The sequence below is a fragment of the Mus caroli genome, chromosome 2 (assembly GCF_900094665.2).
Source record: "Mus caroli chromosome 2, CAROLI_EIJ_v1.1, whole genome shotgun sequence".
Classification (NCBI taxonomy): Eukaryota; Metazoa; Chordata; class Mammalia; order Rodentia; family Muridae; genus Mus; species Mus caroli.
This window is the reverse complement of record NC_034571.1, coordinates 6,862,263-6,880,048: the sequence shown is the minus strand read 5'-3', so window position 1 is coordinate 6,880,048 and position 17,786 is coordinate 6,862,263. Positions and strand designations below refer to the sequence as shown.

The following is a 17,786-nucleotide window of genomic DNA, read 5'->3' as shown; positions in this document are numbered from 1 at the left end:
GGGGGGGGGGCTGTAATCTACCTGGAGGAAGTGATTTGTTGAAAGGTCATAACCCATGCAATAAATAAGCATGGTGTGGGGCTGTCACCCAGCTTTCTTTGGATTAGATTATAATGTAGCCATTGACAGTCATCCAGAAACAATGGCGCCTGCACGTAGCGTCGGAAGTCAGTCTGAGTGAAGTTTTTACTGACTGACCAGTTATTTCTAGCAATATTACACTTGGGTCCATAAACTCTCCCTTCCCCCCTTACCCACCCCCCCACCTCTCTGTGTGTAGGGAACATTACCTAAGCTACCTGAATAGGGCCTGTGACCGTGGCAGGATGGGAGGGAGATGCAATACAGAAGAGAAGAGGGGAAGTCCCTATTTTACAGAAGAAAATAAAATGGAGTTAGTGATCAGGACTCAGCACAGGCTAAGGGATGGGGGGGGAGCATTTGCAGGACTGTGTGCCTTAGAGGGTTAAAGTATCATCAACTGCACTCTGTAAGGCTCTGGCTACTGGGGCCTAATGTCCACTCTCGCAGTACTGAGAGAAATTGACATATAATAAGAGGGAAATGACTAGTGAGCCCATTTTACTATACGCTGTAAAAGGCTTTCATCGAAACAGACTGTATTTAACCTGGTAATAACCTGAGCAAGGAAGGCAGGCATCTGACATGGCAACTGGTTCAAGTAAGGACCGTATTTTTCTCTTTAAAAAAAAAAAATCCCCGACAAATCATATGTCTTATGGGGAAATTTCTTGGTTTTAAATTTTCTATGACTACTGTACAGTTTTTATAGAGCTTGGCAGGTGTGCATAAATGTTTCCCCTGCCCCTACCCACTCTCCTTCCCCCCCTCCTCTTCCTCCTCCCATTCCTCCTCCTCCTCCTCCTCCTCCTCCTGTGGCTTGAAATATTGGCAAGGACTGTAATAATAGCCAAAAGAAGTAAGAGTTTATGTGTTAATTTGTTCCCATCTATCTCTGCTGTCCATACAGGAGGACTGGGAAGGAACCTATTTAGACCATGCCATATTTCTTAGGCCCCAAGAATCTTGCAGATGGACAGATCTTCTCTTCAAATCCTGCTGTCGCAGCCCAGAGAAAGAGCCAGCCACTGGAGCAGCGCATCCTGTGAGAAATTAATTTTGGCTTTTGTTTGTTTGTTTGGTTGGTTGGTTGGTTTGTTTTGCTTTGTTTTTTGAGACAGAGTTTTTCTGTGTAGCTCTAACTGTCCTGGAACTTGCTTGGTACATCAGGTTGGCCTCAAACTCATTACCTCCAGGTTGCTGGGATTAAAAGCGTGCGCCAGCACTGCCTGGCCACACCAGACATTCTTTACAGTGCTGTGATTCTAATTCCGTTTGCTTCTTGTTTTCATGTCAGCAACCAAAATTCCAAGACTCAGAAAATCCTCACGCTTTGCCTGTTACTACATAATGCAGCCCGGAGAGCTAGGAGTTTGAACCAAAATTCAAATCTCAGAGCCCACATAAAAGTCAAGTGCAGTAACCTAAGTCTCTCTAACCAGGTGCTCCTACAAGAACATGGGAGATGGAGACAGGAAAATCCCCAAAGCTGAGGGTTAGAGACCCCAGAGTATAGCAGAAAGAGCTCTTCTTTTACACATGGAAGGTGAGGACTAAGACCGAAAGCTGTCCCTCTGATTTCCACACCCTTGTTGAGGCATGTACACAACCACGTTCACACACACACACACACACACACACACACACACACACACACACAGAGAGAGAGAGAGAGAGAGAGAGAGAAGAGTATGTGTACAGGTACACAGAGCAAGAGATCATATGTACAGACATACACCCAAAACTTTTTTCTTCTTCTTTTTTTAAGAATTATTTATTTGCTGGGCAGTGGTGGCGCATGCCTTTCATCCCAGCACTTGGGAAGCAGAGGCAGGCAGATTTCCAAGTTCAAGACCAGCCTGGTCTACAGAGTGAGTTCCAGGACAGCCAGGGCTATACAGAGAAACCCTGTCTCAAAAAAAAAAAAAAAAAAAACCTATTTATTTTATGTATATGAGTACACTGTAGCTGTCTTCAAACACACCAGAAGAGGGCATCAGGCTCCATTGGATGGTTATGAGACACCATGTGGTTGCTGGGAGTTGAACTCTAGACCTCTGGAAGAGCAGTTAGTGCTCTTAACACTGAGCCATCTCTCCAACTGTCTTCCTCCTCCTCCTCCTCCTCTTCCTCCTTCAGAAATAAGCAATAAAGCCCCTTTAGGCAAACTTTCTGCAGTGAACATAGAGACAGTTCATATAACCCTGGATCTGTCTTCACCCCCTAACAACTCTCAGACCTCTTTGTTACCTCTCTAAACACATTGCCTAAACCCGTGCTTTCTGGAAAAGCGCTCCTTCCAAGTATAGAAAAACTTGGAGGCAGGAGGTGATGGGGAGAGTTGTAAAATGAGACAAACATGAAATTAAAATAGAACGTCAAAAGGCGACTTTAGGGTCGCTCCCTCTGTTTGCCCCTGGTTCTGAAGTAATCTGTCAGATTTTACCAGTGCAGTTTACTGTCTCTGCTCTTAGCAGCATCCCCAGAAAGTGAAAGGACTGCAAGGGAGGAAAAAAAAAACCCACAGCAAACACAACCCACCACATCCTCTTGCAATTCCCATGTCAGATCTTCTTTGAAATCACCTGTGCTGTATCTAGCTCACCCGTGCTTCTTGGAACACTTACACAAAATATGAGATCCATCTATAATGGCCTGTCCAAGGTCGGCGCCGTTCCGGGAGTGAGAAGATAGAGTGTGGTTGAAATGAGTAGCTTAAAAGTGAAAGCAAGGGGGTTGAGAGATGGCTCTGTGGTTAAGAGCACCGACTGCTCTTCCGAAGGTCCTGAGTTCAAATCCCAGCAACCACATGGTGGCTCACAACCATCCGTAATGAGATCTGATGCCCTCTTCTGGTGCATCTGAAGACAGCTACAGTGTACTTAGATATAATAATAAATAAATCTTTAAAAAAAAAAGTGAAAGCAAGGGCTGGTAGTAAAGTGGTCACCACACCAGCATGAGGAGCTGAGCTCAGATTCCCAGCATGCACACAGAAAGCCAGGTGGCATGGAAACATCTGTAACCCCAGCACCAAGGAGGCAGAGACAGGCAGCTCCCTGGGGCTCCTTTGGATAGCCAGCCTACAGTGAACTCCAGATCCTGTGAGAGATCTTATTTCAACTAGTAAGATGGAAAGAGGTTAGGGAAGGCACCTGATACCACCAACTTTTGGCCTCCATATGCACACAGGTGTACCAACACTGAAACACACACATATACAACACACACAGACACACATGTATTTTCACTTCAAAGCAAATTCAAAATCGCAAAAATATTCTCTCCCCCAGGTATCTGCATTTAATACTTTTTTTACCCAGAGTCTACCAAAATAAGCAAACAAAAAAAACCAACCAACCAAACAAACAAAAAAAAAACACCAAAACTCTCTTGAGACTGAAACCCTGTAACGCGTAAAATAGTAATATGTTATAAACTGGGTATGAAATACGACCCCAACTGGGTACAATCCATCTGCCTCTTGTGTCTAATCAATAGTCCTGCCAGCAGATCCATAGAGAAGAATTACAGTCACAATGTAAGAAGCAACATGTAAGCTTGAATACGATCTGGTCCCTGTCTAGTTAAGGGTCAAATTAACCTCTCTTTCTGCTCTGTGGTATAGTAGGTGTGGTCAGAGCCACGACACTAGAGACAGTCCTGCCTCCCGATGCAAAACTTTGTGTTCTGTGAACAGAGATTTGACTTTGCCACAGTTGATTGTGCTTTGTACCCGAATCTGCAGGCCTGTCAGTGAGACAAGCTTGTTCATTCAGCTTTCTCAAAAGGAAACGCAGCCAGGCAGTGGTGGCGCACACCATTGATCCCAGCACATGGGAGGCAGAGGCAAGCGGATTTCTGAGTTTAAGGACAGCCTAGTCAAAAGAGTGAGTTCCAGGACAGTCAGGGCTATACAGGGAAACCCTGCCTCAAAACAAAACCAAAAACAAACAAACAAAAACAACAAAAAAGAAAGAGAGAAAGGAAGGAAGGAAGGAAGAAAGGAAAAAAGAAAAGAAAAAGAAAAGAAAAAGAAAAAGGAAAAGGAACCACTAGCCTAAGTTTGGAAGTTAAGATGCTGCCTTCCCACCCAGTGCTCTTGCAGCTACACTTGACACTCTCGGTAGGTTTGCAGCCCTGAGATTTTTGAGGTAGAGGAGGAGAGGTGAGAAGAAGGAGAGAGCTAACAGCTTAGCACATACAGAGATGGGAGCCTGAGAATCAAGTCCAGCAAGTAAACATGGCCAGTAGGCATCACAATTATGAATTTGGAGATGAGCCAGATGGCATGATCTGCAAAATGAAATTGAAAGGACCTTCCTGTGTCCCACCTTCATGTGTGTGTTTATGTATGTGGGTACACACAGATGCCAGTCAACTGCGGGTGCTGTCCCTCGGGAGCCATCTATCTTATTTTTGAGACTGGACCTTGTATTGCAATTCAGGAGCTCGAAGACTGGAAGGTTGGCTAGCCAATGAGCCCCAAGGATCCACCTAGCTCCACCCCCAATGCTAGAATTACACTTGGGCACCACCGTCTCCACGTCTTTAAAACTCAGAGCCTTCTGCTTGCGCAGCAAACGTTTTCATAACTGAGTCATCTCCCTAGCCCTCATGTGTCAACACTGAAGCTTCAGTGGAGACCCGGAGAAACAGACCGTGCTGGTGAAACCAAGAGTCTACTAAGCGCACGCCCACAACGCACCCTGGCGTAAGTGTCTGATTCTTTATTTTCTTCCGTAGCCTGAGGGAAAATTCAGAAGACAAATACTCCCTTCAACAAACAAGTCAGCTGACTCTTACGTGAGGTGAACGGCAAGGCTAAGGTGGATCCAGGGGCAGGACAAACTGTTCACATGCCTAGCATCTGTGGACTCAACCCTCCAAGCGCTTCCCCGGTCATGTCGCAAGAACCAGAACCGTCGGTTTCAGGAACTCTCCATACTACAGAGTAAGTAACGTTTTAAAACAATGCGTTTTTACTAGAAAGAAAGCAAATTTATTTATCACACTGCAAAGAGAACAGTGGCCATGGTAGGAGCAGAAAAGTAATTTAAAAATAACTCATTCAATCACCTAGAATAGAAAGTTAGTTATTTTAACCCCTATCCTTACTTTAATTGTTTATAGTGGCATTTGTTTTAAATATTTCTACTCTCAAAAATTCCATGTTTTTGTACTTTTTAAAAAAGTATCTTTTACTTAGTGTGTGTGTGTGTGTGTGTGTGTGTGTGTGTGTGTACACGTACACATAACCCCGTGAGGGGAAAGGGATGTATGTGAAAAGGCATAGTGTGGAGTTCAGAGGACAACTTGCAAGAGTCTGTTCTCTGCCTCCAACCAAGTGGCTCCTAAGTGTTGAGCTTAGGTCGTCAGGCTTGGCAGTAGGCTTCTTTTCCCACTGAGCCATCTCACTAGCTCTAAACTCTGACTTTGATGTATCTCCTTGTTAAATTTTCCAATAGAAATAGAAGGGACATTTAACTGGGCTTTGGAGGCACCTTATCGGAGTATCTGGGCTTCCTTGCCTCTTTACATTATTCCTTAAAATGAGAGCCTGGAAGAACCCATGATTTGGATACTAAAGTGGCAGGCTTCAGAGTTCTGTATTACATCATAGCTGAAGATATCATTGCAGGCTCACTTCTTTACTTGTGGACTAGAACCACACGCTATTGAAGTGGCTCACGAGTATATTATAAATGTCCCAAGAAAAGGGAAATGATAAAGAAACAGTGTAAGGTCAACATGGTCAGAAATCGCACACCCTCCTTTTTAATTTAATTAACAATTCTGTGATTAAAAATCATTGGTTCATCACAGAGGAAATAGGACTTTATAAAGCCAGTGCTCAGGTCTCAAAGAGCAGCTTCCTCCTCTTATACTTTGCCGGACAAACACATAACCCAGTCAAGCAAACAGAACCAGAACCCCCCACCCAAGGGGGCCTCATTGTCTCTGTCCTAAATATATTTCACCGTGCCATGTGGCTGCCAGTTCATCATCTACAGCAGAGGCACGTCCTTAGCTAACTGCTTCTGTCCCTCCCTGTGTATCTGCAGGACAGGGCTGGGAACAGACAAGTGGAGTCTGAAGTGGCTTTGCTGTGTGTATGTGTTTCTAAGAAGGCAATGCGGGGCATCTTTATTTCCTCTTCCTTTGTTTGTCTTGGTCTAATTGAAGTCCTGTTGGCTCTGTGCCAAGGCATCTCTGTTTCACCTGGTCATAAATGGCCCTTCTCTGTCCACTTCTCAGGCTACACTGACCTTTAGATGAGCCACTAGCTCTACTGAGTGGTGTTCCCAGCCCAGGGCTGTGTGCTACAAAGAATTGATGTCTATCAAAGCAAGTTTTGACATATGTCAAAACATGTGCAGCAGGTAAATACAGGAGCACCAGAGACATCATCATGCTGTCTGTGGCTTTTCTGACAAGGTCAGAGCCTACCCCTGCTTGCTTGGGAATGTTGTTGGAGATTTTAATAAAAAATAGTCAGGTCATAGTGTACCTTCTTGCCAAGGTTCAGTTTACCGTCGGATATTTCTGGCATCACTGGGTGACCATTGCTCTCTCTATCTCAGTGAATAAGATGAAATTTGTCACAAAATGAGTACATATCTACAGTCTATCCAAAGATGGCATGACACGCCAAAAGCACATTGATGCATTGCGTGTGAGTGTCATGTGTACACACATGCTTGCACATGTGTACATGTTCATGTATATATGGGTATACATGTGTGTGGCTAGATATAAATGTCATGGGTCTTCCTCAGTCCTGTTTTATCTTGTTTTGGAGGCAGAGGTTTTGGACTAGCCTGGAGACTCGTGGCTGGGATGGCTGGTCAGTAAGTCCTGGGGACCCACCTCCTTCATCTTCCCAGTGCCTGGATTCTAAGCATGTACCTCCATGCCTAGTTTTTAATGTAGGTTCTAGGGCTTGAACTCAGGTCCCCATGCTTTTGCTGCAAGCCCTTTACCACCTGAGCTATTGCTTTCCCCATTCCTTAACAGGTGCTTCTGAACGTGTATAACACTAGTAATGGAAGAAGTCAGAGTTCAGAAAGAGAAGAATTTCCCAAATGATCCAAATCCAAGCTTAGAGAAGCCAAAGGCATAGCCACTGGGCAGGACCTCTCTTGGGCACATCATCTATTACTGGAATTATTATTCAGAAACAGATGTTAATAAATTTTTAATGTGGAAAGTTGTGTTCATTCTGTTTTCTTTTGCTGTTTCCTTTCTTCTCAGTGGATGGTTTTTGAGAGATAAATAGTTGTCAGCCAGTGTTTTATACAGGAGGTCTAGAATGAAAGAGAGAGAAGTCACCGTACTAAACAGCAGCCAAGCCAACACTATCAATTCCCAAAACAGAGTTCCTTCACTTCCAAAATGTCACAATTCATGCAAAACAAGACACCCATTTCCTCTGAAATATCTGCTCAGCTTGCCCCAAAGAAGCAGTCCACCCCCAAACCAGCAAAATTGGTTACTGTGTGGTCAGTGGTTAGAGTAGGCTACACATCCTTAATCTGGCCTGCACTGTGGCTGCTGGGATTCTTTTCAGTTTTTGCTCTAGAAAATGATAGCTGTGTTTTTTTTTATAAATCTTTATATACATTTCCAGTGCTCTCATGGTACAAGTTTATAAAATGAAAATTGCTCACACAAAGCATGTAATAGCTGTAGAACTTTAATTGACATTACCAAACAACACTCTAAAATAGCACAAAACAAGTGCCTCTAACTGCACGATGCCAGTTTGTACTTGACCTGTGACCTATGTGAGAGGTGATTTCCCATAGCCGCTTTAGCACTGAATGCTGTCAAGGAGATAAGCAAAAATCATGTTCCCAGTTTCACTTGAACTTCTTCCTTACCAGTGGAATTGGGGGTGTTTCCATGTTGATACTCTGTTGGGAGGTTTTTGTTATTAATATGCATTTTATTTCCATTACTTTATTTTTTAATTAATTATTTTATTTATTTACACCCCAAATGTTGCCCCCTCTCTCCAGTTCCCTCTCCCAGATGTCTTCACCGTCTCTCCCCTCCCCTTCGACTCTGAGTGGGTTCTCCCCTACCCCACAGCTTCCCCCATCCTGGGGCATCAAATCTTCACAGGATTAGGCACATCCTCTCTCACTGAGGCCAGACAAGGTGGTCCTGTGGTACATCTGTGCTGAGGTCCACAGACCAGCCCATGTGTGTTCTTTGGTTGCTGGCTCAGCCTCTAGGAGCTCCCAGGGGGTCCAAGTTAGTTGACACTGTTGGTCTTCCAATGGGGTTGCCATCCCCTTCAGCTCCTTCAATCCTTCCCCTAACTCTTCCTTAGGGGTCCCCAAGCTCAGTCCAATGGTTGGTTGGCTGTAAGTATCTGCATCTGTCTCAGTCAGCTCCTGGCAGAGCCTCTCGAGTACAGCCATACTAGGTTCCTGTCTGCAAGCACAACATAGCATTAGCCTGTCACATCCCAGGTCTCTGGGACTTTCTGGAGATCCCCCCACCTCCCACCTCAGCAGCTGCATATCCCCATTCATTCTCTTGGCCCTCTAAGCTTATCTCCTGCCTCCTCTTATACCTGATCCTTCCCCCTTTCCCCTCCCCCTCCCCTCTCCCACCCAGATCTCTTCCTATTTCTGCCTCCCATGATTATTTTATCGCCACTTCTGAGTGAAATTGAAGCATTCTGACTTGGGACTTCCTCCTTGTCAAACTTCTTACAGTCTGTGAGTTGTATCCTGGGTCTTCTGTACTTTTTGCCATGCATGTCCTTTTGAGTCTGAGTTACCTCACTCAGGATATTTTTTAGTTCCATCCATTTGCCTGCAAAATTCATGATGTTCTCATTTTTAATAGCTGAATAGATTTCCATTGTGTAAATGAACCACATTTTCTGTATCCATTCTTCAGTTGAGGGACATCTGGGTTGATTCAAGTTTCTGCATATTATGAAAAAGGCTGCTATGAACAAAGTGGAGCACCTATGTATGGACACTTGATCTTTGACAAAGAAGCCAAAAACATACAGTGGAAAAAAGAAAGCATCTTTAACAAATGATGCTGGTCTAACTGGCAGTCCGCATTTTATCACCTCTCACAAGCTCAAGTCCAAGTGGATCTAGGGCCTCTGTATAAAACCAGATAGAAGAGAAAGTGGGAAATAACTTCAATGCATTGGCACAGGGGAACATTTCCTGAACAGGACACCAATGGCTTAGGCTCTAAGATCAACTATTGATAAATGGGATCTCATGAAACTGAAAAACTTCTATCGGGCAAAGGACACTGCCAATGGGACAAAACAGCAACCTACAGATTGGGAAAAAATCTTCACTAACCCCACATCCTATAGAGAGATAATATCCAAAATATTTAGAGAACTCAAGAAGTGAGACTCCATAAAACCAAATAACCCAATTTAAAAATGGGATACAGCGCTAAACAGAGAATCCCGAATGGCTGAGAAGCACTTAAATAAATGTTTAACATCCTTAGTCATCAGGGAAATGAGAATCAAAATGACCCTGAGATTACATCTCACACCAGTCAGAATGGCTAAGATCAAAAACTCAAGTGACAGCACCTGCTGGTGAGGATGTGGAAAGAGGAACACTCCTCCTGTGAAACTTTGCTTATAGTGGGGTTTTTTTTTCAACTGCCCAATTTTTGTTTTATTTCTTATATAAAAAATTCCCATCCTTTTGATCTTTATACCAAATAAAAAAATCCCCCACTTTCTAAAGACTTATTTATTTGATGTACTTAAGTACACTGTAGCTGTCTTCAGACACACCAGAAGATGGCATCAGATCCCATTATAGATGGTTGTGAGCCACCATGTGGTTGCCTGGAATTGAACTCAGGACTTCTGGAAGAGCAGTCAGTGCTCTTAACCTCTGAGCCATCTCTCCCTCAAAATGCCCCACTCTTATGCAATACAAGTATTTTCTTTGTCATTTGGTATAGCTCACAGTATTAATTTAAGATATGTATAGAAAATCTATAGAGACAAAGGAGAAGGGAGAGTAAAACCTTTCCCAATAGGTTTTATTTATTTTTTTTGTTTTTTTGTTTTTACAAATATTGTGTATTTTAATGAAGCTGGTACAGACGATGTCCCTTGAAAACCCATGTCCCAGGCCAAAAAGTACAAACAGAATCAAAAGCAGTGTCTGTTGAGTACACTTCTGTATGAGTAACTTTATTAATAACTGCTGATGAACATTAGAATGTTCCTGGGATCTTCTGACAATACTGTCTTGCTCAAGACACTTTCTTTCTCTCCAGTGAAGCCACCTTTGGAGTTAGCTGTTGCTCTCACTGTATCTGTCATCTTGACTACAAACATGATGTTCTTCTTTTGGTCCAGACCCTCAGATTTTAAAAGTAGCTTCAAGCTGAGGAAAGGTCATTTTCCACAGTTCAGTTCTCTGAAAAATTTCCATCTCTCACTGAAAATCACAGTCCAGGAGTGAAGCAACCACATGCTGGAACTTCAGGGCCAATTGAAGGGTCATAGGAAAGTTCCCATTGGTCGATCTTTTTATCATCACAAACCTGAAAATGCACAGTTCTGAAAAGGGTGGCCTCTCTGTGCACACATGTAATCTCTTAAAGGAAAAAGGGCAGTATTAAGGGAGCTGAGGTCTGATCACCAAAAATCAGCACAACAAAAACAACCAATAATGAATATTGAACACTAGAATTCATATGTTCTAAGAGATGGAGTGCCAGTAATCAATTTTCATTTTGAACACCACATTACAAAAGAAATATTTTTAAACATAAAAAAGGATTGAGGGAAAGGAAAAAATAAAAAATAAAAAGAATTATCTAAACCGCCGAGTGACCCCCCGTTTGTTCCTGAGAAACTTTAATCACATCTTCTTCCTCCATTCCCAGTTCTTTCGGAGTATGATTATCAGCAATTCTCTGACCTTCAAAGAGAAACCTGAGTGAATTCATTGGAACTCCCTGTCTTTGATAGTATGATTCTTTGAGTTTCTTGAGATGTGTTGTCATTTTCACTTTGAAATGTATCTCACTGCTATCCTGTCCAATAACTTTGAGTTTAATGTATTCTCCTTCCTTCTTATCGCCTAAAGTCCTCAGTTGAAGGTTTTGCCTCCTGGTCAGACATGGTGACGGTGGATTCACCCGGGGGTCTCCACACCACAGCGGCCTCCGGCAGGCAGAACCTCACTCTGAGGTTTACAAATCCGTCCCTTCTCTACAGCACAACCCCCAATAGGTTTTAAAGATCTGAGGTTAAGTCTTGTGTGAGAAAGAGTTCCTCTGATTCAAGATTATGTAACAAATCCCCCTATATTTTTCTCCTACTGACATTTTGAATTTTGAAAATTTGAATTATTGGCTCAAACATCAACTTCAAAACAGCACAAAAGGTTTTTGTTTCCCTTGAAAAACTCCAAAATATCAAGCAAATAACAGTATTTTCACAAATAGCAAACAACAAGTAAGAAGTAGATGAAGACCTACTGAGCCTCATTTCATTAAAATGAGCTTTCCAATGGGGGAAACAGACAATGGGGGCAGTTTTTCTGTCCTGAGAAGAGTTTCTGATCTAGGTATTGCAGAGCTGTTCTTAACAGAATGATAATAAAAAACATAAGTCAATAGAAACAGACACATGGTTAGGTCCAGTCATTGGAATCCACTGCACTAATTTTAGAACAATTATAATAACAAGTTCAAAGAATGTAAGGGAATTTTAGATATAATGGGGAAAGATAAAAGTATTTGAGAATACGGAAGAAAGATTTCCAGACCCTAAAACACAATACTTAAAACATACCAGATGCTACTAACAGTCCCTTGAGCTTTAGAGGAGAGCCTTAGTAAACTTGAACACAGGTTGACTTGCCCAACTAGGACAGCGTGCAGGAAAAGACTGACAATCACAGGAGTCATGGGGTTAGCAATCAAAATGATAATGGAGTCCTCATCAATGATGTAAACCAGAAGACAATGAAATGGTAACTTTGAAGGGGGAAAAGAAAAATCACTATCAACCCAGAATTGCACCACAGTGAAACCACCTCCCAGTGACACAGATGGACAGGGCAGATACAAAAGAACAGTTACAAGTGCGGCCATCATAAGGCAAGAATGGCAGATGTCCGACTCTGAAGGCACAAAAAGACCGTGGTCCCCAGAGTTCCTGTTGGGTCATGAATATTAGTGCTGTGTCCCCCCTGATAAGAAACCATTGTTCTTTTGTTTTCTCTAGTGCTGGCTCTCCAATCGCTAATATATTTTCCGAAATCCTCTACCTTCTTTTCATTTTTCACTTTGTAATAACAAATCTCCACATTTTATATAGGGGAAACCTCTAGGTTTTGCAATCAGAAAGCCATGGGTATAATTCCTCTAAGACAGAGACTTCTCACTTACAATTTTTTTCAGCTTTGTATTTGTGACTACTAAATGCTTAGATAAATTTTCCAAATGTTAATTTGTGTTTTAATTGCTCACATATGTACTGAAGCCCAGAGAAGTTGACACAAAGAAGAACACCGTGTCTCTCCCTGGGATTGTGAATGTCTAGGTAAACCATTTCCTTCATGCGCACAAACTATCTTTCAGTTAAACTTTTGCACACTCTCTTCTGAAAGAATGCAATACTACCCACTGGTTTGTAAACAATTAGAGAAGGCTGATGTTGCCTTTGATGAGATCATACCAATTTGTAATATAGACAGATTTAATTGGGGAAAACAGGCATGTAACAAAGAAAGGAACAAGAAAGAATTGCTCACCGACTTGAGCATTCTAAGCCAAATGGGGATCTTTTCTAAATGGCTACAATTTTAATTAACTATCCCCTGGGCAGTTAGCTTTCATCTGTAGATTCTTTCAACAAATAGTAGATTGGCTGTTACAAGAAACGCACTGTAGGAGGTGTCCCCTGCCGGCCACCTTGCAGCGGTGACATGCCCCTCTCTTACTTTGGAGGCAGTGTTTTTGTTTTTGCCCCCACCCTAAAAACATTAAGATCAGCATAAAAATAGACATCCTTTCATTCACACCCCATAGTTCAATACACGATTAAGATCACTCTTCTCTGTTTATTTTGACTCTTCCTCTTCTCTGTATCAGTTTTACCCTCAAGTTGACTGCCTTCAAGACTATGGTAACTAAAGCATGGGTAGACTTCACACTCAAGCATCATTTAAAAAGAGGAAAAGAAAGAGGGGGTGGGAAGAGGAGGATTCACATGGGAGGAACAGCGTTGGGGCCCCACCATACAGCGTGTGAAATTACATTACGGAACCACAGTGACTAATATAGCCCTGAGAGAAACACAAAAATAAAAATGTACATCAATGGAGGAGAATGGTCCAGAAACAAACCTACCCAGCTACTTCTGCCTAATTTTTAACAAAAAAAATATACCAAATTAAAAAAAAAAGACAACTTCTTCAATAAATGATGTTGGGGATATAGATATCCACACGAAGAAGGATGAAATTATGATGTTGGGAGTGCAGATATCCATGATTATGTCTTTTACTCCAGACAAAAATGAGTTTAGGATGGGTCAACAATATTAACATAAGGCATGAATAGTGGAAACTGCTGGAAAAGCGACAAAGGAGAAATATGTCAAGATATAAGCACAGGCAAAGTCTTGATATAAAGGACTCCAACAGCATAAGAAATAATCCCAAGAATTGGTGAATGAGATTACATGAATCCAAGCAGAAGGCACACCAGGGAAAGCAATCCCCAGCACAGAGGCAGCCTGCAGAAGGATGTCACGTGCTCGTGTGCGTCCAGGAGGGATAGATAGCTAGATGATTAGAGAATGGCAAAAATTAAACACAAAACCCAAAATCAACAGAATGTCTAAGGAAGTAAAGAGATAGTTGTCAAAAGAAACATAAGCGACCAGTACTACCTGGGAAAGACATTCGCATCCTTAGCCCCCTGCCACACACAAATTAAGACTACTTTGAGGGTGTTAAGAACAAAAACTTTTCTGCTCTTGTGTGCTTTTTTTTCTTAGTTTAGATTTATTTTGTTTTTGATTCTGGGTAGGTTTGTGTGTCGCTGTATAAATGAACAGATACATGGATCCGTTGGAAGCCCTTGGAGGCTGGAGAGATCAGACGCTCAACTTGCATCTGAGTTTCAGGCAGTTGTCAGCTGTGGGGACTGGGACTCAAACTCAGGTCTTCTGCATAAGCATTGCTAGCTTTATCCACAGACCACCCCCCCCCCTTTCACTCGGGCTTCTGTCTTTTATATCTTGGCCAAAACAGCTGACAGGAAGATAACAAAGGACAGCAAGCGTTGGTGAGGTTGTGAGGGAAAAGAAACCTTCATGTGCTGCTGCGAAGAGTAGAGCTGATATAGTCACTATGGGCACTCATCAAGTTTCCCTCCACAGCTAAAAGTATAATTACCAGATGACCCAGCCCTACCACCCTCAGGTGTTTACCCGGGGGGCTTTAAGTCCTATCAGAGAACCACTTACCCACCGGTGTTTATTGCCGCACTAGTCACAGCTAAAGAAGTGAGCCAGCCGAGGTGTCCAGCCGCAGATGAAAGGGAGAAGAAAATGTGTGCACACATACACACACACACACACACACACACACACACACACACACACACGACAGAATTTTATTTGGTGTAAAGAAATGTTAGGGGCTGCAGAGATGGCTCAGCGGTTACAAGATCTTCCAGGGGTCCTGAGTTCAATTCCCAGCAACCCCACGGTGGCTCACAACCATTTGTAATGGGATCCGATGTGCTCTCCTGGTGTGTCTGAAGACAGAGACAGTGTACCCACATACACGAAAGAAATAAATCTTTTTAAAAAGAGAGAGGTAAAAGAAATGTTAGGCTTGACTTTTGCAGGAAAATGGGTGGTACTGGAAGTCTTCATACTAAATGAAATTGATGAGACCCTAAAAAACAAACTGCACAGGTTTCTTCTCATACGCTCTTCCTGGGGAGCGGGGTGTGGGGGGAGGAGGAATGTGTGTGCATGCGCAGATGCGCACAAAGCTCACAAAACCCTTCCAGGCACGATAACGGGAAAGATGGGGTCTTAAAAGGGGGAGCCGAGACAGATGGTAATGTTATTCAGGTGCCATGACAGGCACAGGGTGGTTTTGAGTGGCAGGAATGGAGCTATCAAGAAGAGGGCAGTTAGGAGGAAAACGTAGATGAGGGGGATTAAGAACATATAAAACTGTCATAATAAAATTCCTTGTGCTAACTTAAACTAATCAAAAAGAAATTATTCCTCTAATTCAAGTGTATCTTTGCAAGAATCATGTTTAATTTACATTCTTAGAGAAATGTTTACAAATGTTTGCAAGACTAGGAACTAAACATAGCATTGGCCGGGCTGCAGCGACTCGGGGCTAAGAGCTACTCTCCTGTACATTAAATTAAAATGTTGGTGTTGAGACATAGACTCTTCAGAGTTCCGGCCTCACTCTCTTCACTGAGGTAACACCAACTGATCCCTATGGCAGCTCGATCCACTGTTCCAGGCCATTCACACACTCACTGTCCCCAAGGAGTTTTCAGAGGCACAAATCTGACCATGCTACCTCCCTGTGAGTCTCGCATGCACCTGTGCCCTGGCCTCAGCCTGGACCCTTAGCTTCATCCCTCATTCCAAGCCTTATTCTATGCTTCCTGGCCGTCAGCCTTTATACACACTGCTCCCTCTTCTGGAATGTTTTTTCTCCCTTAGCCTTCTATTAAAATCCCATTTAGCCTTCGAAATTCTATCCAAATACTTTATCTTTTGAAAAAGCCCATTGTCAACTAGGAGTGTTAGTTGACTGTATTGGATGCAATATTAGTAGATTTTAACATTGGGAGGATCTGAATCAAATTTGTGTCTCAAGTTTTGATGGCACTCTTTGTGTAGTCTCATCAAGCACCAGATAGAGACTGGGTTTTTACCGTTTTGAGGCACTATCGAGTTAACCTGCTACTGCTTCATGCACACTGGAGGACAGACACATCACTCTAAGGTCTGAGACAGAACTTCCTCTCCCTCTTTGACTGTCTATCTTCTTGGTGTGTGTGTGTGTGTGTGTGTGTGTGAGAGAGAGAGAGAGAGAGAGAGAGAGAGAGAGAGAGAGAGAGAAGAACTTGCAGAAACTAATTCTTTCCTCTCACCATGTGGGACTTGGGGATGGGACCCATGTTGTTAGGCTTGCTGGCTTCCCCCTGAGCCTGCTGAGCCATACCCCTTTCCCTCCCACTCCCATTGCTAATCTTTTGGTGGGAAAAAAAAGCACTATTCTCTTTTATGTAAACACCTTTTCTAACAGGATAACATGTTACTGACAATTGTGCTACCAAAGTGATTCCATGGTCCCTCCAAGAGGCATCAAGCCTTAGTTCTTCCTTTTAGATTGAGACCTCCCCATGTAGATCTGGCTGATACAAAACTCTCCATGTAGACCAGTTGTTCTCAAACCCAGAGAGCCACCTGCCTCTGTCTCCTCAGTGCTAAGATTAAAAAGTGTGGGCCACTACAGGAAGCTAAAGTCATCGTTCTTACTTGCTTCTATTCCCGTAAAACCGAGTGGTAATGGTGTGTTTCCTTTACAGTCCTTTGAGGAGAGCTTAGTTGCTTGGGAGAGCACTGGGCCCTGGCCACATCTGTGTTAGCTACTTTTTCTTCATCAGACCTCATATCACCTCACGGTCAGCTAAAGGAAACAACTGCTTAAGAACACTCTAGCTATTAATACAGAAGTGAGAAGATAGGAACTTATTTCCTATTGTTACTGCTTTAGTTCTGGAAGCAATGTGTCCTGGAACAAGAGTCCAGTGGTTCACACTTCCAGCTGTTACACAGGAAACAATCACGTCAACGCCAGTTCTGTCACAGTTGGATGTGAAATGAGCCCCATGGGCTTATGAGTCTGAACACATGGCCACCAGCTGGTGACAGGCATTGAGACAGAACCTCAGTAGAGGAAGTGGGTCACTGGGAATTGAGGTTCCTTTCCCCACCTCTACTTCCAATCAGTTCTCTCCTTCCTGACTCTGGATATGATGGGACAAGCCATCCCACGCACCTGCCACCATGTTTCCCCCTTTCTAAAGGGCAGCAGCCACTTAAAATGTAAGCTCTAATACACGTCCTTCTTTAAATTGAATTTCAACTCCTACCAGGCATGTATCACCCATTAGGAAAGTAGTAGCTGGCACACTATGCTTGTGGGCTGCTCACATTTAACAAACCTGCTATTTCCAGACGTCACCTAAGAGAAGAGCCTGATCTACAACAGGCACTTGATAAATCTCTAGAGAATTACAAAATAACTGAATTCATAAATGAAAGGTGAAATTTTCACAAAAACCACCAAGGATTTGTGTTGCTTTGTGTACTTTTTAGGAACTTATCACAATTCTATATAATAAATATTCTTTTTATTTCTGTATAATTCTTTGAGCTGATTCTTACTGAACCCTGTGGCCAGGGTTAACCTCAGGTGTCTTCCTTACTCTCTAGCCTCCTTGCTTTTAGGGACAGTCTCTCACTTGCTGATTGGGATTGTCTGTGTGTCTAGCATGCCCCAGGGATGTACCTGTCTCCATCTTCCCAGAGAAGAGATTATAAGGGTATGCCCCTGCTCCAGACCCTTTTCTCTGGGTTCTGAGGATTGACCTCAAGTTTACTCTGCCAACTGAGT

General features: G+C 42.9%; 1 long non-coding RNA gene and 1 pseudogene across 1 annotated transcript in view; one reads left to right on the top strand and one right to left on the bottom strand.

Annotated features, from left to right (window-relative positions):
• Positions 1–7,288, top strand: part of LOC110310071 — a 34,036-nt gene extending 26,748 nt beyond the window's left edge. The window contains exons 2-4 of the long non-coding RNA XR_002379799.1: positions 992–1,126; positions 4,828–5,035; positions 7,099–7,288. This is a non-coding gene — a long non-coding RNA (uncharacterized LOC110310071). The remainder of the gene's footprint in view (positions 1–991; positions 1,127–4,827; positions 5,036–7,098) is intronic.
• A 2,872-nt stretch (positions 7,289–10,160) lies between these two features.
• LOC115030378 lies at positions 10,161–11,307 on the bottom strand (annotated as a pseudogene).
• Between the last annotated feature and the right edge of the window lie 6,479 nt (positions 11,308–17,786).